Source organism: Centruroides sculpturatus, unplaced genomic scaffold (genome assembly GCF_000671375.1).
Source record: "Centruroides sculpturatus isolate CEXI.00-Female unplaced genomic scaffold, Cexi_2.0 scaffold1352, whole genome shotgun sequence".
NCBI lineage: Eukaryota > Metazoa > Arthropoda > Arachnida > Scorpiones > Buthidae > Centruroides > Centruroides sculpturatus.
Genome location: NW_019385629.1, coordinates 175,228 through 202,841, shown reverse-complemented (window position 1 = coordinate 202,841; position 27,614 = coordinate 175,228).

Sequence of the window (27,614 nt, the reverse complement as noted above, 5' to 3'; positions counted from 1 at the left end):
TCATAACGATTTATGGTGCGTGCAACGCTAGATACATCCTGTTTATACGGGCGAATGTTGATATTCTCATCCCTTTAACAAGAAATTGTTTAATGTAACACCCGATTTTTATAATTCTTAGCCAATTATTGATAGTAAGGGTGATTGGTCGATATTTTCTTATCGATCTAGGACAAAGAATTGGGCTTAAACTGTTCTAGTTTTCAGCGCTTAATTAAGTCCGAATCTCACAAAACTGATATACTTTGTTTCAAGTATATTCTTTTACCTAATTCTTTTATAAAAGTATTGAATTTTAAAATTTAACATTCGTTTATAAAGCAAAAAAATTTACTAAATTAATATTTCCAAAAAAGTTAACATAACATTTTTTTCTACAGAAATATTACAGTNTTACATGCTTCTACTCACCTCTGAAGTCGGTATAGAAAGAGATTGATTCTCGAAATATTTTATATTTTTAGATAAATGTCCTAAGTTCATAATCTAGTTTTAAATAATATAATTAAACAAATAAATATGATAAAATGCGTTTAAATAAAAAAAAATTATTTCTTTTTCTATATTTAATATGTTTACACACGTTCATTAGCGATTGAATTTATTTTAAAAAGCCAATTTGTTTTCAGATAATTCTTTAAAAAAATTATTTTTCCAGAGAAATTTGCTAGATGTAAATATTTATTTTTAATCTAGCTAATAGATTGATTAAACAACCTTCTGAATTATTTATGAATTATTTCTGTCATAAGTAAAAAAATTAAATTTTATTTTAAAGTATTTAAACATTTTAATTTATATTTTTAGATTGCTCATAGCCATATCTATCGAGATTTTCCTGTTAAGTTAGTGCAGTGACTTTCAACCAGCGGTTCGCGGACTACAAATGTTCCGCAGGTAGATTTATATTAATACTTTTCACCCAACAAACGTATTAGATATATTGTTAATTTGCTTGGGGTATTTGTAATATCCAGATAAAATTTTTTAATAAACATGAGTAAGTAGTCCGTAGAATATTTTCAGATATTACATTGTCCTTTGGGCATAAAAAGCTTGACAAATGCTGAGTTAATGTATTTTTTCATAATGTATCTTATAAAAAAAAAATCCAAGAAAATTGTTAAATTATATAAATGTAGAAGAAATCTTATCACTTCATTCCATAAAATCTATTCTTAAATTTAAATTTATTTGACTCAATTCAAATTTAAGTTGAACTTTCGTCAATTTATAGTAAATTTATTAAGGAAAATAATGAATATTTTATAACTTTTTCATTAGAATTAATTATTTCTTTTATTAAAACGAATTTTATTTTAATAATTTATCGAATTTTTCATTAATTCCTTTTCATGAATTAAATACAAGTAAATGTTGATGCTTCATTAGAAAGAATTCTGTATAATTTCAATTTTAAATTTCTATTAAGAAGTTTCTGAAAAGGTAGGAAGGAATATATTAAACAATTTCTTTTTTTTTTTTAATAAGTACTCTAAAATTAAGATTTTTGTTGTTAATTTTTATTTTTCTGTCAAGATTAAGCGAAATACATTTACATTTAGACTTACATTTATAACGTTACATTGAATTTAGTTACTAATTGTTCATGTAACATTGAAAAAAACCAAATAATATACCTATATAAGCGGGCTTCTTGCAAAAAACGAAATGGTTCAATCGAAAGCGATGTTGAATATGTAGCAAAATATTAAAATTTAAAAAAATATATATTTTATACGTTAGAAAGCAATCTTCATTATAAATCACAAGAAAAAAATTCTTCGCTAAACATCGGAGTTAAATTTCTGAATACAGTTTAGAAGCGAAATCCTCTAGTGTTTCATAATATTTTATATAATATTATTATATCAAAAATCATTCGTTATTATAATAATAATAATAATAACGACTTATATGTCACTATAATAGATCGCTCTAGGATTTAAAATTTCGTTCGTGTCTGCAAGAGAATATGTTTATAAATCACCGAAAAAAAATTCTTTTGATGCCTATACATAAGAAGTTATCTTCAATTAATATATTATTTATAAATATATCAATATAATATGATTTAAAAGAACTAAATATTTAATTCCTTTGAAGTAACGTTTGTTTGTTCTGTTAATAAATCAAAAGTTGTTATTATTTAATACAAATATTTTTATTGAATTTATAAAAAATTAATATAATATTTTTAATTAATTAAAAAGAATTAAAACTAAGATATTTCTATTTAGATTTTTTTTATTTCAATTCAAGATATATTAAACAAGAAAATCGTTATTGAGCTGTTTCCAATTTTGACTTTTATTATCCATTATCGTTTTATTTGTTTCCATTTTAAATCAATATAATTTATAAAGATCTTAAAAGCTCTTAAAAATTAACTTTCTAATTATATAAAAGAAAATTACTTTCTATATAAAACTTAATACATTGAAAGGATTATTACTTTAATGAAAAGTAAAAATATATTTATATATAAGTTAAAGACTGATATAAAAATATTTAATTTAATGTTTTATCTGTTTAATATTGTTTATAACTAAAAATCACGAAAAAAAATTCTTTAATAATGTTGTATAATTTAAATAAAAAATATTTTATTACTCTACAATTTCTATTTATGTTTTCTATTTATTTTATAGTTTCTATTTTTTAGAGTAGAAAATATTAATTTTATAAATGCAAAACTAATAGTTTATGCCGTTCAACTGGACAAACATACGTGGTTTTTAAGAATAATAAACTCGTGGAATTAGTAAAATTCGTCCATTATCCTCTATATCTAATAGGTTGATAGTGAAATCGATGAAATGCTTCATGTGATGGCAAACGTAATCTCCTTCCCCTTTGTGGTTCAGCTTGAAAATTGCTTATTCTCGTATGAGTATTGCCGTTATTGCGATTTAAAGGTACGTTTTTTATATCAGGAATATTCTTAAATCTGTCATTAGCATGAATTTTTACTTTATCATTTTTATTTCTTGAGTTTATAAGTATAATTTCCACATTACCCTCTGTAGAATTTCTATTCTTCTTTTCAGAATTTCTTAAAGGTATTTTTGTTGTTAGATGAATTCTGTTTCTGATAGATGAAGAAGATGTTCTGTTGAACGATTTGATATTTAAATTAGAGCAGTTATTAATACAACCCCTATTTCGTTTTTTTGTAACATTTTCTACATTTGTCTTCGATCCAGACAAATTTCTTCTTGGATAACTTGTTGTTGATGATGATGATCGATTAAGTTGTTTTGAAATAGGATATTTATTATCTTCTAAATTCAACCGTTCTGATGGCTTAGAGTTATAAGTTGTTATAGGATATCTCTGCTGGATCCTTTCATTATTCTTATTTAATACAGTAAATGGCGGTAAAGTAGAGGTTATTAAATTGGAGAATTTTGTTATTCCTTTATTATTAGGAATTCGAGACGTTGCTTTTAGTGATGGATTTATAAAAGGAGTCGTCGATTCTACAAAATGATGAAATCTATTTTTAACTCCAGGTGTAGACACATTTCTTTTTCGTGTAGATTCAATCGTTGGAAATAAATCTGAAGAATTCAAATATTTGATATAAAAATTGTTATTCTTAGATGAATGCTTTGAAACAGTAGACAAATTCTGATAGGTTATATTGCCAGGGGATATTTTGCTATATAGGCCTACTTTTTGAAATAAAGTATAATTTATATTAGAGAAATTTTGAAAAATAGATTTATTCGTAGATGGATAAGATTTATTTTCTTTTTTTATATCATCTTTGATAATACTAGAGGAATTGGTTTGTATGTTAGATACTTTAAACTGTGTAGGATATTGATATGAAGAGGAACAGGGACAGATTCTGAGAGGGTTTTGATTATTGCATGGTAAACTTCCGTTTAATATAAGAGGAGAGTATCTCGCTGGACATCGATATCGATGTTTACGTTGTGTGATAACAATTGCAGTTGGCACTGAGATTTTCTTGAAATTGGTAACATTTTTAATAATAATTTCCGGCATCAATTTCTTTAACGGATTTAATGTTGTGGAATTTACAGTAGGAGATAATGAATCGGTATTAAATCTAAGGCTTTTATTTGAATTGAAGTTTGCCGTTAAAGTTGAATCAGGTGTTTCTGATAAATGGTTTCTTCTATAAATAGATTCGTTCCTTTCTGGTAAAGTTATAATTGGTAATTTGTTTTGTGCAGAAGGTCGAAACTGTCGATTGAATGATACAATTCGAACTGGTTGATAGTGAAACTCATGAAAAGCTCTGTGAGATGGAAATCGTTTATTGGAAGTGTTTCCTGAGACTTGTCTTTTAAGACGAAGAAACTGTTCTGATCGAATCTCATGAAGATTAAAGGATAAGAACAAATATAAAAAGAAAGAATGCTTTGTTATCTGTAAGAAAAGAGGAAAAATACATAAAATTTAAGATAATAATTATAATGCAAATTAAAACAAATTAGTAACATTTTAATTAAAATATTAATTAACTTTAAAATTCTACTTAAAACAACAATTATTATTTTATATAATTTCTCATTTCAATTGTATAAACATAGATTTTAAAGTTATATTTTAAATTAAACTTATTAAAATTTACCAGAAATGATAAAATATAAATGTATAAAATCTTTTAAGTCTTAATTCATAGTTTTCGAATTACACCTAATTATTTTTCATTTTCTACTTTCTAGAGCTGTCAAAAAAGCTAGGATCCATGAAAAACTATTTTTCATTCCAACAAAAATAATATTAAGTGTAGATTTTTTAAATTATTTTTTATATTATTCGATCCTTAATTAACGTTTCAGAATTATAATATGTTGAGCTCACAAGAGATCATCGAAGCTTTGACATCCCGAGTTCGCTAAATTTTAATACACCCTCCATTAATACACAGCATCATAACTGAAACGGATTAAAATATCAGCAAAATGTAAATGTCAAAGCTTGAATGTCTTCTTGACAACTAATCTTCATATTACCCATTTTTTCGAGCTGTTTTATTAAATAAAATTCAAATAGAAAAAATAAAAAGAAAAATATTTGATTAAACATTTGAAAATTTTAGAAATAATATTAAAATTTAAAAATAAACTTTATAGATTTTTAAAATTAACTTTTTAAACTGTATGAAAAAATTTAAACTGTAAAAGCCTCTTTATTTTACATCAAGAGAAACGTAAGGATAAGGTTTTAAGGACTTAAAATAACGTAAAATGTCCTGTAGCATTCTTATTTTTTATATACTTTGTTATTTTATCCTTGTGTTATCCTAGATAATTTTGTAAAATAGTACAATATTATTATATCCTGGATGCAAAATAAACACGATAAAATTTTATCATCCCTATAATCCAGAATAACATAATAATTTTAATTATTTTGTATTATTTTTTTATTTCATTTTATTTAATATATTATCCTTAAACATGAAAAAATAAAATGAAAGAATAACATAAGAAAATACACTTAGGCCTAAATTCTTGTTTTTTACATTTCATTTTGAAAATATTCGAGGAAAAAATTTATAATTAGTATTTGCTGAAAGAAAATAATCTCATTAATATAATAACTATTTTTAAAGCATTTTAATAGATATTTTAATTTCTCAATTAAATATTCAAATTGTAAAATATTAATTAATAAATTTTGTAATTTGAAAATTTGAGTAAATAAAAATTAAATTATAAAAGTTATTTATTTAATTTATCATTGCTGTATCTTATTACATATTTCTCTTTAGCATTGTTAATTGCCGTTAAAGATGCTGAAGAAAAATATATTATGCAGTTATTCATCATCATATGCTGTTAATAACTCGTAAACTTTAAATAAAAAATAAAATTAAAATACAGTATTATAAATTTTAATTTACTATTATAATAATATATAATAACATGTATAATATATATAAAAGAAGAATGTATTATATTTAGTATATAACATTTTAAAATAAAATAGTGCAGACTATCGTTTTTAATAATAATTATCTTATATTTATTCTATTTTCACCAGAAAAGAAAATTAATTCTTTCAATCATAAAATAAATTACATGATTAAATTTTTTTTAAACTGATACTTTTGAATGTGAGAGTATTGATCGATTTTCTGTTTTTATGTCTGTTTGCCTGCCTGTATCTATGACAAAAGGGAGATGTAATTTAAATTATATAAACTATTTAAGCATCAAAAGTTTAGTAAACTTTCAGATAAATTACTTTAAAGATTCTAGTGAAAATCCTTACAAAAGTAAATAAATAAATAAAATTTAGAGTAATAATAAATCATGAGTTTTCTTTATTTTGATTAAATTTCTACATTATTAGCAGTATGTTAACCTCAATAATTTTAAAGTTAACCTTACTCCCAGACTTCAAGATTAGCTTAGTTATACACCAATAAACAAAAGTAAAACCATTAAAAACTATATTTTTCTTATATAACTTTGATTAAATCCAAATCAATGTGATTCTAGGGTCAAAAGTAAGCTTAAAAATTTCTATAAACGTTTCTCAGAAATCGCTTCGTATTCCAGATCTGGCTTACCAGAGTAGAACCTACTTTTCATTTCTCTCGAAAGTATTAACATTAGGTTGTCAACTTTTAAAGTAATTTGGTATTTTTAATACATTTGTCAATAGATCGAGGTAAGTCAATATTGCTCAATTACACTCTACTGTAATTAATATAGAAAAAGCCTTAACCACTATAATATTTAGAAGTATCCATCCACTTTACAGTAAAAAAAAAATTTGAAAAGCAAGAGTTGTTCGATGCAAATTTCATTTTTACAAAATTAAAAACTGAATAATTTACAAGAACTACTCAAAATGCCTGCGGGGATACATAATTTATTTATGGCTGGCCAGATCTTGAAAAGAAAGCAAGATTTAAAAAATATTTATAGAGTATTTTATGCTTATGTTTATCCCATAGAATTTATCCCAGAAACATATGGTCGGAGTTTCATTACTCACTGTATCTAATAGTAAATGATAAACATATATTAAAAATTGTTTTATTGGAACAAAGTAATCTTAAATTCTTAGATTTTTATTTAAAAATTATTCTTGTTATATACGGGATGCATTCCAGTTCTAAGATCTCGAATGCATCCCGTTTATAATTTATTTTTTGGGAATGAGACATGCGATTTGCTTTAAACGATGCGGACATTTTTTTAGGATTGGGCAAGATAATTGGCAACAGTGTTGTCCTTCACCTTCGAACACTACGTTCACCTTCGAAGAACAGAGTGCTATTGTCCATTTCTTTCGCTTGTATGGATTAAAACCCATCGAAATTCATCACTAGTTAAGTGACATGGCTGAATTAGTTATAGACGTGAGAAGATATGTGTTCATGGGTATAAGAGTTCTAAGAAGGCTCGTGTGCATACAAATTAAGGCACCTCTGTCTCGCATCAGCAAGTTCCATAAACATTTGTGCCATTCCAGCAAATGGATATAGAATTTCGCCGATTGACTGTGGAAGAAATAGCCTTAAATGTTGGCATTTCCATAGGCTCTGTGCATACTAACCTGCACAAAGACCTAAAAATGCGATAAATTTCTTCCAGATGGCTTCTGTCATTTCTGCTCGATGTACATAACAATTTTGGGCTTTTTCCAATGCTGAAAGACATTCTCCGTGGTCGCACATTTGCCAATCGTTCCGCTCTATCATCAGCGATTTTCCTAAAGAATTCATGCACAAGCATTCATGCACCCCTTAAAGAAAACATTCACAGAGGTCATGCAATCGTGGTGGCAACTTTGTGAAAAATGCGTACGTTTACAGGGTGACTACATTGTGAAGAGACAGGTAGTTTCATCTTTCTGTGGTCAGTACTTTTTAAGCAATAAATTCGAGACTTTGGAACGTAAAAACGTTAATGCACATCGTGCTGTACTGTACATACATAATCATTTACAAGTTATATTTTTAAAAATCAAAACACTTGAAAATTTTATAATAAAATAANACAAATAGCTATTTTAAAAATTCAAATATTCATTGCAAGAAGGGCATATAAATGATGAAACGAGCATGGAATTATCCTTAATTGCACGTTGTAGCTTCGCAAAATACAATTTTATCATGGCACCTAATGATCGTCACTGTATCATTACTTGAAAAAGTATAATTTTGTTAAATAACACATACATTTAATTAATGTCAGTCAACTATGGCAACAATTATCAGACACAAAATTACATCGTACAATGAAGACATTATATTTAATTAATGTCAAACAGTTGTATAAGGTATTCTTATGAAGTATTTGTTTTAAGTTTGTCTTTAACTGTCAAACATTGACACGCATATAGCTTATTAAAATTGTTTCTTTTTAATCTAATGGCAATCTACGTATAAAATTCTACAAGAAGAAAAATTTTTTTAAACTTTTTTTTCATGACTTCTAAAAAAACTAACTCTTTCAGACTTGGGAATTAAATTAATTGCTCGCAAAAAATTTAATTTTTAACGAAGTAAAGCATGTGACAAATTTATCTTTAAGTATTTTATATAAGAGTGATTTAATTAATCATTTATGCATCTACTAAAGACTTCAAACAAGAAAAATACCTAATCGTTATCAGTTATCACTAAAGCCCGGATAATTATGCTAAAAGTTGAATATATTCGCTTATAATATTTCCCTAAAACTATCAAATATTTCCAAGAAAATTGATAAGCTCCAACATGTTTTGATTAATTTTATCCCTCAAATTAGTTTATTTACAAAAATCAGTTACATGGAGTGAAGTTTCTTCCCCAAACTCCGTCTCATTGAGTTGGTTTGCCGTATTTGCCATAACTTGATATAGTTTGATCCAGGTTCGTTGAAAGTATACCTCCATACTCAAGCTAGACTATTTTTACAATCTATTTATAATATATATATATATATGCAAGTTGGAAAGCACAGTAAATACAGGATACACAAAGCGTGGTTCCTCGCTTACTAGATTGCCTTCTGGAAACTATTAAGCGCTGGAGAGGCCTCAGTCAGCCTGTGGAATAGCTCAACTGCACGGTTCGTCCAATCTCAGCACTTACCCCTCCCTGAGATAGTTACCAGTGGAGTATGCTCTCTCTAAACTCAGCGGGCTTCCCAAGTGCGAGAGACTTCCGTGTTACCAGTCTCTTGCTCTTCTCTTCCCTCTCCAATTCGCTCCGCAATTTAAGAATTTTTTTGGACGGAAACTTCCGACCAATCACAAACCTCCCTTGCACGAAAAGCTTTCACCCAGGTCCGCTTTTCGGATGAGAGTGAAGCTTACATTTACATCCGTCAATATTCTGATTCACTTGTTTACGGCAGGAGTTCACCATCGGCAAGTACAAGTCGACCCCCGTATAAGATCATTGATTATTCCGTTTTATATCAATTCCATGTTGTACGAGTCACTTAGATTTTACAAATACGTGTACCGGGCTGTGAACGGCTCACGTATTTGTAAAATTTAAGTGACTTGTACAACATGGAATTCATATAAAACGGAATAATCAATGATCTTATACGGGGGTCGACTGTAGTCTATCACCCGACCACACGTGGATCCAATTATCGAGGTCGGTGCTTCTTTTGTTCCCTCTCTGTTTACAACTTTGTTTACAATACTTTACACGTGGAATATAATTTTTTCTTGTGGCAATGCATAACAAGATATAGCTTCAAGTTCTCTGTTTACATTATTCTGTAAACATTATTTTGTTTCTGCGTAATAGTGCTGCATGTCTCGAAAAACTTCTTTCGATGTCACTTGAAGTAACAGGAGCAAAAACAAATGAAACCATTTCCCAAGTTAAAGGGAAAGAGTTAAGTCTCCTTCTCCATTTCTTAAGATTTTGGCTAGCTTCATAATATCTCTCAATCCTTTATTTTTATTTAGAACAAAAATTTGAATTTTTCGTGTATCATTTTAGTTACTGCTCCTTGTACTCCGCGAAGTCTTTTTTACGCTTTCATCAAACCGACATCAGTATGCCGTTATGTACTAACGCCATTCTTTCTTTCGATTATAGAATTTTTAAGAAATTCAAAAGTTGAGTGAGGAAAGCTAATTCATGTTCAATAGCTCTTTCTCTAAAATGTGAATGTAGCCGAATTGGTGATGTCCAAATGTCAGGACTTATCGTATGTGGGATGAAGGAAAATGAGGCAAATAGCTACAGTGACAAACAAACCTGTTTATTTATACTCTTGTCTTCTGGTGGCTCTCGACTGTTCAGTTGTTGGCCCCGAGGCAGTCAGTCGATGCTCGATGATGTGGGAGGTTGTGACATAGGGTGATAGCCCGAAGTTCAAACAGAGTGGTGTCCACTCGTGGAGGCAGGGAAAAGTTTAGACAGTTGACTATTGTTGTTAGCTGGGGAAAGTCTGAACAGTGGTTGACACTATCAGAGGCTGAGAGAAGTCTGAAAGAAGTCTCTACAGTTAACTTCACTAGGGGAAGCAGGGAAAAAGTCTGCCTTTATCCTTGAGATCCAGGTTTTTAAAAGATTCTCTTCCCCGGATCTCTAGCTTTTGATTGGTCGGTTTCCTGTATCCAAGCAGATGACAGACCATTTCGGGCTACCACAAGTTTAATTCGACACCGTGTTTTAATTCGATCAAGGGAAATTAACCGCGTCTTGAAACTCCTGCTTGTATTAATTGTTTCGAATTCTTATAACTTTGACACATAATATTAGCACTGCATCTCCTTTTATGGTTATTTTAAAACTTTTTTCCTTCTCGATTAATAATTTTATTATTTCCCGATTTTATTTAGGTTTTTCTTCCAATTTTTACGAGCGTTAGAATCAAAGCCCCATCCCTTGTTTAATACTTTATGATATTTTTAACACGTGAGCTGGAGTATCGCTCGAGCCTCACAAAAACAACTCTGGGCAGCATCTATGCTTAATGCATCATCCTGATTAAAGCATGAAATAATTATCAGCATAATAACAGGCAGCATTTACCCAGGTAGACTACAGGTAACCCCCGTATAACACGGCACTTCTATAGCACGGATTCGCTCTAACACGGTTCGAGAATTGGTACCATCCCCCGTATAACACGGCACTTCTATAGCACGGATTCGCTCTAACACGGTTCGAGAATTGGTACCATCCCCCGTATAACACGGTACTTTTATAGCACGGATTCACTCTGACACGGTTCGAGAATTGGGTAAAACCCTCGTACATAAAATGTAATAAATTTTTACATACTTAAGTAATAATAGTTCACGAAAATTACTATTTTCGTGAACTATTAGTACTTAAGTATGTAAATTTTCTCTTCTCGCCTTCTGTCGATACACGTGGTCCTTCTCGAAACTTGTTTCAATGTTGCCAGATCTCAATGCTTCTGCTTCTGATGTTGCCGAATGTTTTCCCCTTATTCCATACTTGCTTTATTCTTCATAAGTGTTTAGCACCATATAAGGAAATTTATAAAGATTTTTAACTAGAAGCAAGCAATCTAAAATTACATACTTTTTGCAAAAGGTAAAGCATGGATCTGAAGATAATGCAGAAAAATGCTCAGAGGATAACGATAACTTGCCAAAAGGAAAACGCTCTCGGTTAATTAATAGTGTTTTTAGTGATGACGAAGAAAACATTGTTTAATTCATATTAATATGTATCACTTAAAAAATTTTTATGAAGATATTTATCTTAATTATGATAATATACTAGCATGTTTTTTAATTTTTGGAACCAAACCCTCCTTTTCGTATTAGTTCTTTGTTTCGTATAACACGGATTCGCATAACACGGCAATTTTTTGGAACGTAACTACCGTGTTATACGGGGGGTTACCTGTACTTCTAAATCGTTAACTCGTGTCTATGATTTTTCACAGACAAGATTTAATGTGTGATCTACGCGCGTAATGTGAAGCATTTTCGTATAAAAAACATTGAACACTCTCCCGCTTTAAACAGTATATGGTTCTGCATCTATTACAAAAAGAAGTGCTTTTTCATATTGAATCGCCGCTGGCCATAAAATATGCATTTGCGTAATCTATTTCGACAATGGTTGAGTGAATAGTTTTCTCAACAAAAGCTGTATGAATTATAAATGTTTTATCGTCTGCCACCTCCATAATGTTAAATTCTGAGTCTAGTGTCTAATACAGTAGCCCCCTGTAACACGGGTTCATATAATACGGATTCGTATATAACGGCGAAAAAATTGGGATCGTATTCGTAGAAACACGCTAAAGGAGACTTGTATAATATGGTAAAACGTCATTGCCGACTTTTGTTGCGACAGGATTGGTCGAATCTAGACCAATAGCGGATATTGCACAAACCGTTCAGTTTAAACGAGCAGCGGATCTACTAAAAACCATTTATTATTTAACGTCCATAAAAATTATATTTTTATTAATGATGTCTCCAAAGTTTAGCGAATTTTTTGCCGAAAAATAACTTATCAGGAAACACGAGCCCGCCGTTCGCTGCGCCGCTCCATGACGAAAACAAGCTTAAGCAATGGCGTCGTCGAACGGTGCACACTCGGTAAGTAATCCTACAATTTTTTGTTTATGGCATAGTTTATATGGATTATTCCCAAAAATTACACCTGTTTGGAAATGTTTAGTCAAATTAGTCTAGAATCGGTTAATTTTATGGAAGAAAACATTTCAAACTGCCGTAGTCTCTAAACTGCATACGTGCCGGGCTGTGATTGGCTCATGTATTTAAGTGACTCGTACAACATGGAATTCATAAAACTTGGAACGTATCCACATTGTTTTAGGTGGTCTACTGTAATCAAGTTTACTATACAACTTCTAATTAAATCTGTGATTTCATCGACCCTTAACCAAACGTTCTTTTCTTTGAACCTGTTTTGAACCTATTTGCTGGAGATGTATTTTGTAAGTATATATATATAATACACTCAATACACTTATCATACATCTCTGGCAATCCTCTCTTAAAGTTGATTCATCAGATATTTTTCTCACATTATTTCCCTAGGAATCTTTAAATTCTTTGTTCTTTAATTTATGAAATGGATGATATTAGCACTAATCATAGCGGCACATACAGAAAATCTTTTGCAATAGAGATGTTGATGCTCTTTATTTATTTCCGTCATCATTTAAAATTATTCGCCTACCTTTCTGCTGTAACACAGTCAGACGAGAAACTGTAAGGAAGTGCTGAATAACTTGTGATTGAAAAAAAGTTGAGTTTTTTCCTTTATGTAAGGATATTTGTGTATGTGGACAGCTTACAGACTTATTTTCTCGATTTTATGGATGTTTAGTTAAAATTTCTTTTAATATATTTCAATTGTTTTAATTACTTTTCCCAGCTGTTACACATATCAGAGGAAATATCTATATAATTATGACGATCGGTCATAAAATGACCCGCCAAGATTTTTACAGTTTTGAACTCAGGGCACGTTGATATGGCGAGAAATGCGAAAAAAAAAGTTTAGAGGTTTTTCTTTATATATTGATGCTGGATGCTGGTGTGTGTGTGTGTGTATGTGTGGCACGAATTTGTTCATCCAGTTTGAAGCTTAATAACTTCTGGGATTTTTTTCGAAAATTTTTGAACTTTGACAGGGCGGTTTGTGTATTAGGGGCGATGATGCTATTAAATTTTGGTTGTTAAAGGTCAAGGGATGGAGAGATAGAGGGCGGTAGTGTGTCATATCTCCAGTGGGGTCAAACTTAATTTTACTCGTTATTAATCTTTACGTTTATTATTTTTTTCTTTTACAAAACTCACCTCCACCCTCAAAATTAATCTTTTTGCCATTTGATAATAATTAATAACATAAAATATTTTAATAAAATTTTATAACAAATACCGCCATACACAATTTTAATTTTTTTGCCGGGAAATTTACACAACTCGTTGCTAAATTTAAAAATATATATATATTAATGTATTAATTATGTTTATTAATTCATTTTTTTACTAAGTTATATTAAAATTTCGAAATAAAAACTCGATGAGAAAACGCAAGATGTGAAAATAATATGAAGTTGTATAGGCCTATATACACAAAAATTATTTAAAATAAACAAAAATAATAGGCCTAAATCATATTTATGTCAAAATAGAATCTTTTACATTTTGAAAATGTAATTGACTCTATTATACAGAATTTAAATATTTATTTCACTACAAAGATAAAATTATTAATACTTTATATAATTATCAATATTTCGTAATAGCATTCAGCATTCAGATTTTCTCACAATACATTAATTTGCTTCAAAGTATCACATTATGTTTCTTCGTGCTTATAACAAACCTAACTAATTCGTAGTTAATGTGATCTATTTTAGATGGCAGAAGAAACTTGTCCATTACATTTTTTTATAACTTTGTAAAAGTTTATTCAGTTGGCTACTCTTACAAAATAAAATTCTTCTATATAACATTATAAAGTGGATATAAAGTGTGGAAACGGTCGTATATAATATATTAATATTGCATTACGTTATTACATTGTCGAGTACACGATAAGTTTAATTATAAGTTATGTAATATCTTTAGTGCGTTGAGAAAAATTGCAATAAGTGCAATGTATTAACTCAATATTTCATATATTCAGATGGTATCTAAGCTTTATGACCAGAGTAATATTTATTTATTAATTTAATTTGATTTATTTATTTACATAATATTAATTCGTGGATAATAAACATTAAAAATACATTTATTTATTAAAAGGTTATGTTTGCATTTCATTAATCAATTGCTGAAACTATTTCTCTGTAAATTATAAATGTTTATTATCTTTTAACAGGCGATATCTGTGATCGATCAAAATTTACTCTTTATCGAAATGATGGCTCGATAAGATAAACGGTTATATTTCACATGCGACTGTCACCATTTTGATTTCTGTTCTCATCCAGCAATGCTTAATTTTTCGTTTCTCTGCTTTTCGTTTATTAATTAAAATAATGAAAGTAGCATATGTTTTCGTTATGATTTATTCAAACTAGGTCTTATAGTAGAAGTTGCACCAACTCTAGTCACTGGCAAGAAAAACTAGGTGTCTCTGTGCCGAAATCTCTGAGCGACCACATTCAAATACGTGTGCGGCACAAATTCCTTTGATATCTTTCAAAAACCGAGTGTGGATAAACCGGCTGCGTTGAACGTGATGAAATTTCTTGTGTGTCTTTCTGTGTGATACTTACGTCAACACTTACGAAAATTTGTTCGCTGGCACAATTTATTTTTTAAATTATAGTTATTGTGAGAACTCGATTGTTTATCGTATTTTTGCTTAATTTGAAAATTATTAGTTATAAGACTGTATTAATAATTCAATTTCCTATAAACATTTGTAACTAAATATATATGATTAATTTTAGTAGATCTCTTCTGTTAGGATTTGAATTAAGTTAATTTTACATCTACCAACCAATGGCCGAGTGGTTAAATAATAAATAATAATAGACCAAACTGCTGATCATCCGTGCTAATTGGTGCATAAACAAAAAATGTAGATTGATTCTGTTTTCAAAAACATCGTGTAGAAATTTAAATTTTACATTTATATTTATAATTCTTACAATTTTTTTTTCAAATTACTGTACTGTAGTTTAATTTCAGGACTAGTAAGATATTTGTTCCTCAAGTCTGTGGTTTGTAGCGAATATATTGATTTTTCACGTGTATTCTAGCAATCAATTTTTAAAGTTTCTTCTGTAAATTCAGGTCAATACTTTTAGATCATTTCTTATCTTTTCGATGAACGTATTTGTTATCACTGTAAACATTGCACTGATGAGTCAAGGTCTCACACTCTCTAATTTTGCCTACTGAAAAAATAATATTTCAGATATAATGACTAACCTCACTTCCGACCCTTATAATTGGCAGTTGAGGAAAGAAAAAAAAAAGCTGAATGTTATTAATAATACTCTGTCATCGTACAATAATTCTAATATTTTGAAGATGCATGGATAAATTTCAAAACGGATAGCACGCACACGGAAAATCAGGAGTTCGTTGTAGTAACAAAAGGTATTAAAATAGAAATGAATTTATCGATAAATCGCAAAGATTGATGTTCTTTTAATCCGATAATTTCTCTTGTTGTTTACTGAGAACCATTGTGACAATGGTTGTCAAAAAACTCAAGAAAAATGTATTGAATTATTTTAAAATATTTAAAATAAATTCTTAATAAAAATAAGAAACAGAAAAAAACGTAAACTTCTCTTTTGTTGATAATTTTAATAAATTATGTTTTGAAGAGAGAATTAATTTTTAATAAAATCTTAATGTCTCACGAGGATAAAGAAGTTTTTGAATTTAATTAAAACTAATTGAACTATAGTTTTCTTGAATATATAGATTTTTCATAATATTATTGAGGTCAACTCCGAGAGTAAAATGACGAGAAATAAGAAACAATCTAAATAGCACGATTTGATAATGTTGAAAAAAACTATCTTCAACGGAAAAGATATCTTCAACTAGTGTTAGATAGACAAGACTTACAGAAAATTCTATGCTAGATAGAATTTACACAACTTGAATTCATTACATCAAGCTTGGATTTAATAGCACCTCAAGTGTTTTGCACAAAAGCTGCAGAGACAGAAAAACCAATAGTTATGATAAAAGAGTTAATGAGAACCATTGTAATTCTTATAATTCTTTTAATTATTTCAGTCTTATTGATATCGTTGTTAGGATCAAAAACTTTTGCAATTTCTTCACAATTTGAAGACATTCTTTAAAAATTTGAAGAATATTTTTGTTAATTCATGATATATTGAAACAAATAATTGAAATAACATTATTGAAATCATATTAGAATTAATTTAGCATGGTCATATTATTTTCAGTTGAATGAAACTTTGAAAATAACCTATAATGTTTAAGAAAAAATTACAGAGAAAAAGTGACAATGATTCTTATCTTTCTAATCTGTAAAGCAATAAAAATTACAATAGAGACTGAGACTAAATTTAATATTTAATTTTTTTCTCTGTAATTTTTTATACATTATAGGCTATTTTCAAAGTTTCATTTAACTGAAATTAATACGACCATGTTGAATTAATCCTAATATGTATAATATAATGTTATTTCACTTATTTGTTTCAATATATCATGAATTAACAAAAATATTCTTTAAATTTTTAAAGAATGTCTTCAAATTGTGAAGAAATTGCGAAAGTTTTTGATCCTAACAGCAATATCAATAAGACTGAAATAATTATAAGAATTAATTTTCGTATATCTTACATAAGATAAATATATATTAATTTAAAAATTTTTTATTTCTTTTAAAAACGTATATTATAAACTTTAACAGAGTTTTAAATAATTACGTAAAATTTAATTAAAGATTTTATTAAATTTAATTCAGTTAGTAATATCAAGATGAATATTTCAATTTTATTCTATTAAGGTTGAAGAAGAGAAAACGTAAATAAATTTTAAATAATTTACTTTATGATTTACATATAACGTATTTTTATATTATTTTAAGTTATTGGAATGATCTCGATGCAAAAATTACTTAAAAGTAAGCTTGTTATTAAAATGAATTGTGAGAATAAACAATTAATATTTGTGATAATGATTCTACTTTGGTGTAATAAGTTACAGTTTAAATTAAATTAAATTGCTATTATTTATTTCTTAAATATAATTTGAAAACAATATTTACTTATAAAAAGAGTACAGGAATGTACTGTACTACACATCTTATAATATATTTGCTCTAGAATTTCTTCGCTAATAAGATAAATTCGGACATATTTACTCAACCGTTATTTCATTTTATCATATTTTGGGTCTTAAGTTATTATCTACGTAAATATCGAAATTTTAAATAATAAAAGTAATCTTCTATATCTTTTAAGAAGATTAACTATTATTAAATGGGATTTTCAATATTCGACTTAAAATCTTCGCTTTATCATCATATTTTATTTTTAAATTTTATCTTTAATTAAACTTTTAAAAGATGAATGAATTATTGTTTTATCTTTAAAATTAATTTCTAATTTTTAAAGTTAAGACATAGAATTTCTTTTAAGGATCAATTTGTTAAATAATTGAAGTTTGACGATTTTAAATTATATTTTAAAATTATTAAGAGTTTAGCCATCTAAATAACAGATTGCTTCTAATATTAATATACATGTATATTAATCAGTATTGCTTTCAAACAATGAAGTAAACAAATCTCATTCTTCTTCATTTGTTATTTTCAAAATAATTAAAGAATTATATGTTCATTTTCATATCAAATTTAAGATAAGTATAAGAGCACCAGGATTAACACAGGAAACTTTTAAAATAATGATGAAAATTCCATCACTATAATTTTAAGACGTGTTGATGAAAAACGCTAGTATTCTTATGATTATAATTTATAGTTTTTCATTAACTAAATATAAATTTACACTCCAAAAATAGATAAAAACACTGTTCGGCCATCACACTTTCCCCTGCAATGTTAATTAAAGATTTTTGTAATCTGTGTATGCAGTAGAATCTACTCTCCTTTATACAATAAACTTCTTCTTTTTCGACATTGTGGCATTTGCCTCCATTCGACAACAACGAACTTATTACAAACTTTATCTTACATAATTAACGATTTCGAAAATAAGCAGCCATGTTACATAATATGCAGTATACCAGTATTGATGTAAGCAGTGCATTCGATTCTGTATTACTTAACTCTTTCAGCGCCAATAGCTCCTATTCTTTGTCGAAAATTTCGGAAAATTTGCAGGGAGGTTTGCGTATTAGAGTGATTGATGCTATTAAATTTTAGTAGTTAAAGGTTGAGGGTGGGGAGATAATGGAAATCGTGTTTATCTACAGTAGGGTCGGACTTAATGGCAATTTTACTCGTTATTAACATTTAAAATTGTTTATAAAACTCGCCCCTTGTCCAAAAATAAGGGTTTTGATTTTTATAATAATTAATTTTTAATAAAATCTTAATGTCTCACGAGGATAAAGAAGTTTTTGAATTTAATTAAAACTAATTGAACTATAGTTTTCTTGAATATATAGATTTTTCATAATATTATTGAGGTCAACTCCGAGAGTAAAATGACGAGAAATAAGAAACAATCTAAATAGCACGATTTGATAATGTTGAAAAAAACTATCTTCAACGGAAAAGATATCTTCAACTAGTGTTAGATAGACAAGACTTACAGAAAATTCTATGCTAGATAGAATTTACACAACTTGAATTCATTACATCAAGCTTGGATTTAATAGCACCTCAAGTGTTTTGCACAAAAGCTGCAGAGACAGAAAAACCAATAGTTATGATAAAAGAGTTAATGAGAACCATTGTAATTCTTATAATTCTTTTAATTATTTCAGTCTTATTGATATCGTTGTTAGGATCAAAAACTTTTGCAATTTCTTCACAATTTGAAGACATTCTTTAAAAATTTGAAGAATATTTTTGTTAATTCATGATATATTGAAACAAATAATTGAAATAACATTATTGAAATCATATTAGAATTAATTTAGCATGGTCATATTATTTTCAGTTGAATGAAACTTTGAAAATAACCTATAATGTTTAAGAAAAAATTACAGAGAAAAAGTGACAATGATTCTTATCTTTCTAATCTGTAAAGCAATAAAAATTACAATAGAGACTGAGATAGGCCTATATACACAAAAATTATTTAAAATAAACAAAAATAATAGGCCTAAATCATATTTATGTCAAAATAGAATCTTTTACATTTTGAAAATGTAATTGACTCTATTATACAGAATTTAAATATTTATTTCACTACAAAGATAAAATTATTAATACTTTATATAATTATCAATATTTCGTAATAGCATTCAGCATTCAGATTTTCTCACAATACATTAATTTGCTTCAAAGTATCACATTATGTTTCTTCGTGCTTATAACAAACCTAACTAATTCGCAGTTAATGTGATCTATTTTAGATGGCAGAAGAAACTTGTCCATTACATTTTTTTATAACTTTGTAAAAGTTTATTCAGTTGGCTACTCTTACAAAATAAAATTCTTCTATATAACATTATAAAGTGGATNTACTTTGGTGTAATAAGTTACAGTTTAAATTAAATTAAATTGCTATTATTTATTTCTTAAATATAATTTGAAAACAATATTTACTTATAAAAAGAGTACAGGAATGTACTGTACTACACATCTTATAATATATTTGCTCTAGAATTTCTTCGCTAATAAGATAAATTCGGACATATTTACTCAACCGTTATTTCATTTTATCATATTTTGGGTCTTAAGTTATTATCTACGTAAATATCGAAATTTTAAATAATAAAAGTAATCTTCTATATCTTTTAAGAAGATTAACTATTATTAAATGGGATTTTCAATATTCGACTTAAAATCTTCGCTTTATCATCATATTTTATTTTTAAATTTTATCTTTAATTAAACTTTTAAAAGATGAATGAATTATTGTTTTATCTTTAAAATTAATTTCTAATTTTTAAAGTTAAGACATAGAATTTCTTTTAAGGATCAATTTGTTAAATAATTGAAGTTTGACGATTTTAAATTATATTTTAAAATTATTAAGAGTTTAGCCATCTAAATAACAGATTGCTTCTAATATTAATATACATGTATATTAATCAGTATTGCTTTCAAACAATGAAGTAAACAAATCTCATTCTTCTTCATTTGTTATTTTCAAAATAATTAAAGAATTATATGTTCATTTTCATATCAAATTTAAGATAAGTATAAGAGCACCAGGATTAACACAGGAAACTTTTAAAATAATGATGAAAACTCCATCACTATAATTTTAAGACGTGTTGATGAAAAACGCTAGTATTCTTATGATTATAATTTATAGTTTTTCATTAACTAAATATAAATTTACACTCCAAAAATAGATAAAAACACTGTTCGGCCATCACACTTTCCCCTGCAATGTTAATTAAAGATTTTTGTAATCTGTGTATGCAGTAGAATCTACTCTCCTTTATACAATAAACTTCTTCTTTTTCGACATTGTGGCATTTGCCTCCATTCGACAACAACGAACTTATTACAAACTTTATCTTACATAATTAACGATTTCGAAAATAAGCAGCCATGTTACATAATATGCAGTATACCAGTATTGATGTAAGCAGTGCATTCGATTCTGTATTACTTAACTCTTTCAGCGCCAATAGCTCCTATTCTTTGTCGAAAATTTCGGAAAATTTGCAGGGAGGTTTGCGTATTAGAGTGATTGATGCTATTAAATTTTAGTAGTTAAAGGTTGAGGGTGGGGAGATAATGGAAATCGTGTTTATCTACAGTAGGGTCGGACTTAATGGCAATTTTACTCGTTATTAGCATTTAAAATTGTTTATAAAACTCGTCTCTTTTCTCAAAATTAAGCTTTTTGCCATTTTAAAATAGTTAAAAATATAAAAAGTTTTTAAAATAAGATATCATAAAAGATGGCGCCACACACGAAGTATTAAATGTTGCTGGAAAAGTTGAGCAACTCGTTGCTGGTTTACATATTTATAAAAGTATTACTAATGATAATAATAAATGATTGATTTTAGTTATGAATAAATTTGTTTATACGTTCCTAATAAAATTTAAAAATAAAATATTTTTCATTAGTGATGTATTAAATTAATTCGAAAATACAGTGAAACCTGCTAATGTGACCACTGAAGGGACAAGTTTAAAGTGGTCATCTTACACAGTTCGTTACCTTATGCAGGTGATTACATTAACAAGTTTCTCTGTTTAAACCAAAAACTATTTAAATATTCATTTAAAAGGCGATACGTTGAATACTGTTGCCAATTACACATATCAATACGTCCAAAAAAATGGTTATAAACAATGATACAAACAATTTTCTCAAAAAAACTTTTAAATAGAAAATAATATTTAATGTGATATGAAACTAAGTAAAAGTGAACACAGAATAACATTTTCTAACTTGAACAAATGAATTCATTTAAAGATGTTTTAATGGCATTTGTGCAATAGTTTTTAGTTTAATATTCTTTTCCAAATTTCATCAATTTTCGTTAGTTTTGTTCCGTTGATTCGTCGTACAATGCAAACAGGATAAAGTGTGGGATGTTTACGTAGAGAATGGACATTGACGGATCTTACTGAATACTTTTAATTGTGATCAGACTGCATTGCCAAGAATAACATGATGATTTTTAAAAAAAATTCCAAATACTTTCATTCATTCAATTGATTTGAAAACTTAATTTATATATAATGAGTGTAGTTTTATTTAATATCATTTCATCTGAAAATTAAATATGAAAATATAACGTAAAGTAATGGACAGAGCAATAGGTATATATCATATACAGGAATACTAAGAGAAAGTCTCTCCAATTAATGCTTTTTTGGTAGAAAGTCTTTTTGTTCTTACGAGTAATAATTCATACTTTTCTATCAATACTTTTTTCGGTTAGTTTTTATGGAAAACCCAAAATTCAATAAAGCATTTTTGAGAAAACGATACGTGACAAGAAGTCTCGAATTATATTCCAAATAGAATTAGTAGAACCTCAGAACCACCTTTACGAATTTTAAAACGCGAGCTGAATGTCAACAAGCATAATGTTTATGCTACAGCATGCATATTATACAGAGTGTAGATAAACACATTGCACCAGATTAGCCTGATGCAATGTTTTTTTGTCCGCACCTACGTACACGTTTTTCTATTACAATAGAGCAAAATTGTTACATTTTATGAAGTTAAAAGGATTTGTATTGACATTGCCTTATAATTTTTAATGTAAAATAATGAAAACGAACTTCCTAAGCTCATAGTTAACGTTTTAATCATGAATTTTTGGTTTTCAGGAACAGATTATTGATGTTATCCGTTGCTTAAAATAAATTGGTGGTCATTCATTTATTAACTAAAAATTACTGGATTATTAAAATTATTATATTATTAAATTAAATTAATATAATAATTTAATTGGAATAATTAAAATTATTGGATTATTAAAATGTAAAAAAATGTTTTTACATTTTAAATACCTTAAATATATAAAAAATGCCAAGTTTAAAATTCAACTGGATTCACAAATAAAGTGAGTACAGACAATTGACACACTACGAATTTAACTAAAATATTTATGCTTCATGTCACTCGATACGCATCACTTAAATCTTGTTTTAATCTATCAAAAACTTGTATTTATAGCAATACAAAAATTGAAACGACTATTATTTGAAATAAAATTTTCAGGAAATAAATTTTTAACAAATATATAAATTGAATTTAAACTTCATTTTTGATGCAATGTCAATATAAAGCAACCAATTACGTCAATCGACTTTAGCTGTTCAATTCAGTGTATATAATACGTTTGTTTTAAAGAATAATAATTATTATTATTATACATTTTAGTAGAGTATTTTACGTTATACTTAATAATTATAAATATTTTAGACTTGAAATGATGTTTTCACTTAGTACATCACGTCAAATATTGTATAAAACAATACAACTAATAATACAAAAATTGAATGCTTTCAACCCATTTTTGTTAAATATTTCACTAAATTCTGATATTATTTTCTAAAAAAATTATAGAAAATTACATTTCAAATTTGTATGTTTTTAAGAATTTAAAAACATTCCAATAATTTAAAAGAAAATTATTTAGAAAATTTAAAGAAATTCTAAAAGAATTTACATTTGATATTTTTAATATTTAAAATAGTTTTAAACAAATTCTAAGTACTGAAAATTTGAAATATTATTTTTGATAAATTTTATTCTATTTACATACAGTTTAAAATGATTTTTTTTAAATTATACAACAAAAATTCTGTTTATATTGTTAATTATACAATGCAATCAGATAAGACATTTCTACGAATTGATTTAAAAGAATTATCAGAGAAATATTTAAAAAATTATGTATAATTCTATTTATGTTAAATTAAGCATATAGTAAAGCAGCAAAGTCGGAACCCCAGCTTATTTTGCGAAAGAAACGTTGCAGACTAGTATTAGGTAGAGTAAATACTTCACGATCTTGTCCTCATCCTGTGCAATCGTTATTACTCACTCGTCAATTCTAGTTTCTCGTCTATGAAAAGTGTATGGATTTTCATTCTTACTATTTAGGAAATTGTTGAAACGTTATTTTTTAGCGTCATCAGTTCATTTCTAAACAGATAAGAATTCATTTTTGATTACTAATATGAAGTAGTAGAATAAAATAAACGGATTACGTGCTTATTTAACCGTTTCTGACACACAATAATTCATAATGCCACGTTATTTTAAAGCATTCCCGTCTCCTAAGTCCCCGTGAGTTTCAAAGTACGATTCCCACTTTTTAAACATTATTTTGACTTTGACTAATTAAGATGTTTTATGTTTGTATTAAAAATAATGAAAAAGGAGATGAAACTAATATGGTGTCAGAATCCGTGGCTAAAATTACAGAATCCATGAAGGAAGATAAAATAGAAAAAGCAGTAAAAATAGTTTCAGATCCAAAAACTACTTTAATAAGATTATCACAGTAAAAATGATGCTGTCTGCATGTTTTTTGATAGGCCGTAATCGTAGGATTGCCGTGAAAAACTGTGGGTGAGATACATACGGACAGTACAGTGATTGAGCCTTGTAGAATGTTCAGAAGCGAAGATAGATGAAAATAGATGAATGAGACTTTTCCTAACGAAACTTTTTATTCCTCAGTGCAAAAACATGTTTAATTAAATCATTTTATGCTATAGTTTCCTGTATTTATTCTTTTTTTCCATTAAATTCGATTTATATTTGGTGGTCCGAATTTGGACCAATTTATTCAAACTATCATTTTTGACACGATTTACTAAATTCAAATACTTTTTACAAAAGAAGTTTAAGTTTCTTTCAACGAAAGATTCTTTGATTAGTTGTAAAACAACTAATCAAAGAATCTTTTGGTGTTAAAAAATAATTTGTCTTTAATATTATTAAAATTATAATAGTGAAACGAATAGGGAGTCCAACTTTGATCTATTTCCTTTAAATTTTATTTACAAATTTGTAATGATTAAAAAATTATAAAAATTTATGCTTCCAATTAATTATACAGCATAATTTAAATATAATTATACTTACAGTAACGTTAATCAGGTGATCAGGAATAAGTTATATGACTCATCGATTAGGGATTAAGAAGATAATTTCAAAACAGAATTAGATAGAATTAATTAATAACACATTAATGACTTAACTTTAAAAATACACATATTATTTTATAAATTAATTTTAAAAAAATCTTAAATATTACAATTAAATATATACAATTTAAATATTATATTTAATTTATTATCGAATAATGTTAAATCTAACTGAAGCATTTAATTAATAGCCTAATTAAAATAAATTTATTAATTATAGGAAATTTATTTAAAAAATTATAATTCAAATATCAGAAGAAAGTTGACTTAAAAGTGTTTAATAGCATAATTTGCTTAACCAGATAGAAAAGGATTGAGCCTCACATCTAATGTCAAATATGTAAATAATTTGGAAGCAGAAAAAGAAAAATCCAGTAATTTTTTGATTATTTGGCTTGATCTAAATATGAAATTTATTATTGTTGTTAGAATGTATTTTTTAACAAATGTTAATTATTATAATACATACAGTTTGAAATCTAATTGCCCTTCTGGTGAGATCATAAATTATACTTAAAAATTTATATTTATTTAATATTCAATATAAAATTTTCAATTTTCCATTAAATATTAATTATATTAAATTTCAAATAAAACATTTAACAATGTGTTAATCTTAGCAATGTTTTTTGCATCTATCTTATTTGGAAATAGAATTTATTATTAGCATATATATATAAATATTAAAAAAAAGCATTCAAAAAACAAAAAATCATATTAGAATTGATATCTATAAATAAATATAAATCACTATTTACAAAGAAAAATATTTATAGCTAAGAATCAGAAGACTGATAAAACAGCAGATCAATATCACTAGAATAATTGAACAACAGCATAAGATCATAAAGAAGCAAAAATTGAGCTATAGTTTTATCTGTATTATTAAAGATTAAATTGAAATAAATTATTTCATAAATTGAAAAGGAAGATATAATTTCAAGAAATTAGAAGCAAATTAAATCTTAAAATGCATATTTGTAAAGGGTATATAAATTTTTTTTTATTTGAGGTACACGTAACTGAGATGCAATACTCTCTTCTACATACATAAATAATGGCATAACTTTGCTAACTGGAAAAATGCAGTGCCATTGAATCTTTAATAATAANAAAATTTATTAAAAAAAATTATATAGATACCTTAAGTAATATTATAACAAATATTTTGATTGTAATGATCCCGCAAACAATGCTAACGGGCAAAACCCATTTTGAAATCTTAGCGCCCTTTAAAGTAATGGAAAGTACTACGTTCGTTGAGACCTAAACGAAATTTAATTTCATTAACACTGAATCTTGAGTTAAATAAGTTAATATTATTAACGATTACTTCAGTTTCGTGTGGTAGATGACTTCTAGGTTGAACAATAATTCTCTCTTCTTCGATCGTCAGTTTTCCTTGTGAAGAGAATGTGATGTTATCCCATTCTTTCTAGAAAATCATACGTTTAACTTTTTAGCTTAAAAATAGAACAATTTTAATAATTTTAATAAAATCAAAGATTATACAAATATATTGTAATCAAAATAATATTAAAGTGAGAAATATAAAGTAAGAAAAATCCACTTTATCCAGAATTTTTACTTATTGAATAAAATATTTTGAAAAATTGATCAACATATTGCACTTTTAATAAAAGATCTGTCTGCTTTGAAAAACTTTTAGTTTTTGTATTATCAAACATGAAATGATATAAGAGCGACTATTTTTGCCATACACCCCTTCAAAACTGACTTACTTGTTAGTGACGCCAGGAATAGTTCAATTAAAGTTTAGTTGCTCATTTAACACATTTATTAATAGTCGGTTAATATTTTTAGCTAAATTTTACTTTTCTTCACAATTTCAGCTGAACTCGTGTCTTTTTCATATCTCAGATCTTAAAAAGAATATGTGCATTATTTATACAATAAAGCTCTACAATAAAATTATCTATTTGTTAAATATTTCAGTTATTTAGTTAACTTTTTCTGATTCACAGGAAAAGAGGAGTTCCTTCTAAAATGAAAGTTTTAGGAGAGAGAAACAACACGTGGACACTCCTCATAAGTCCACCGATTTGCTATAAAAGGCGGAGGTTACTTTTTATCCAGGCTTTCTGTCGTGAATCTCATGTCGTTAGCCGTGTGCCGTTTAATCATTCAAATAAAGTTCCTTGTTGATCCCGATTTGCGTTTGATACATCGATCATATTAAGAAAGGATGACAAAAGAAGTCTTCTCAATCAACAGAAAAGGTTCTCGCATTACATCCCCAGGTAACGAATGAAATAATTGTAAACTCAACGCGAATATGTATAAACTTTAAGATAGGATAGTTTAATTCTTGTATCGAAGTTTGAAACTTATATAGTGTTATTTTAATATTAACTAATCAAGTATGTTATTTTGTAATCTTTATCATTAT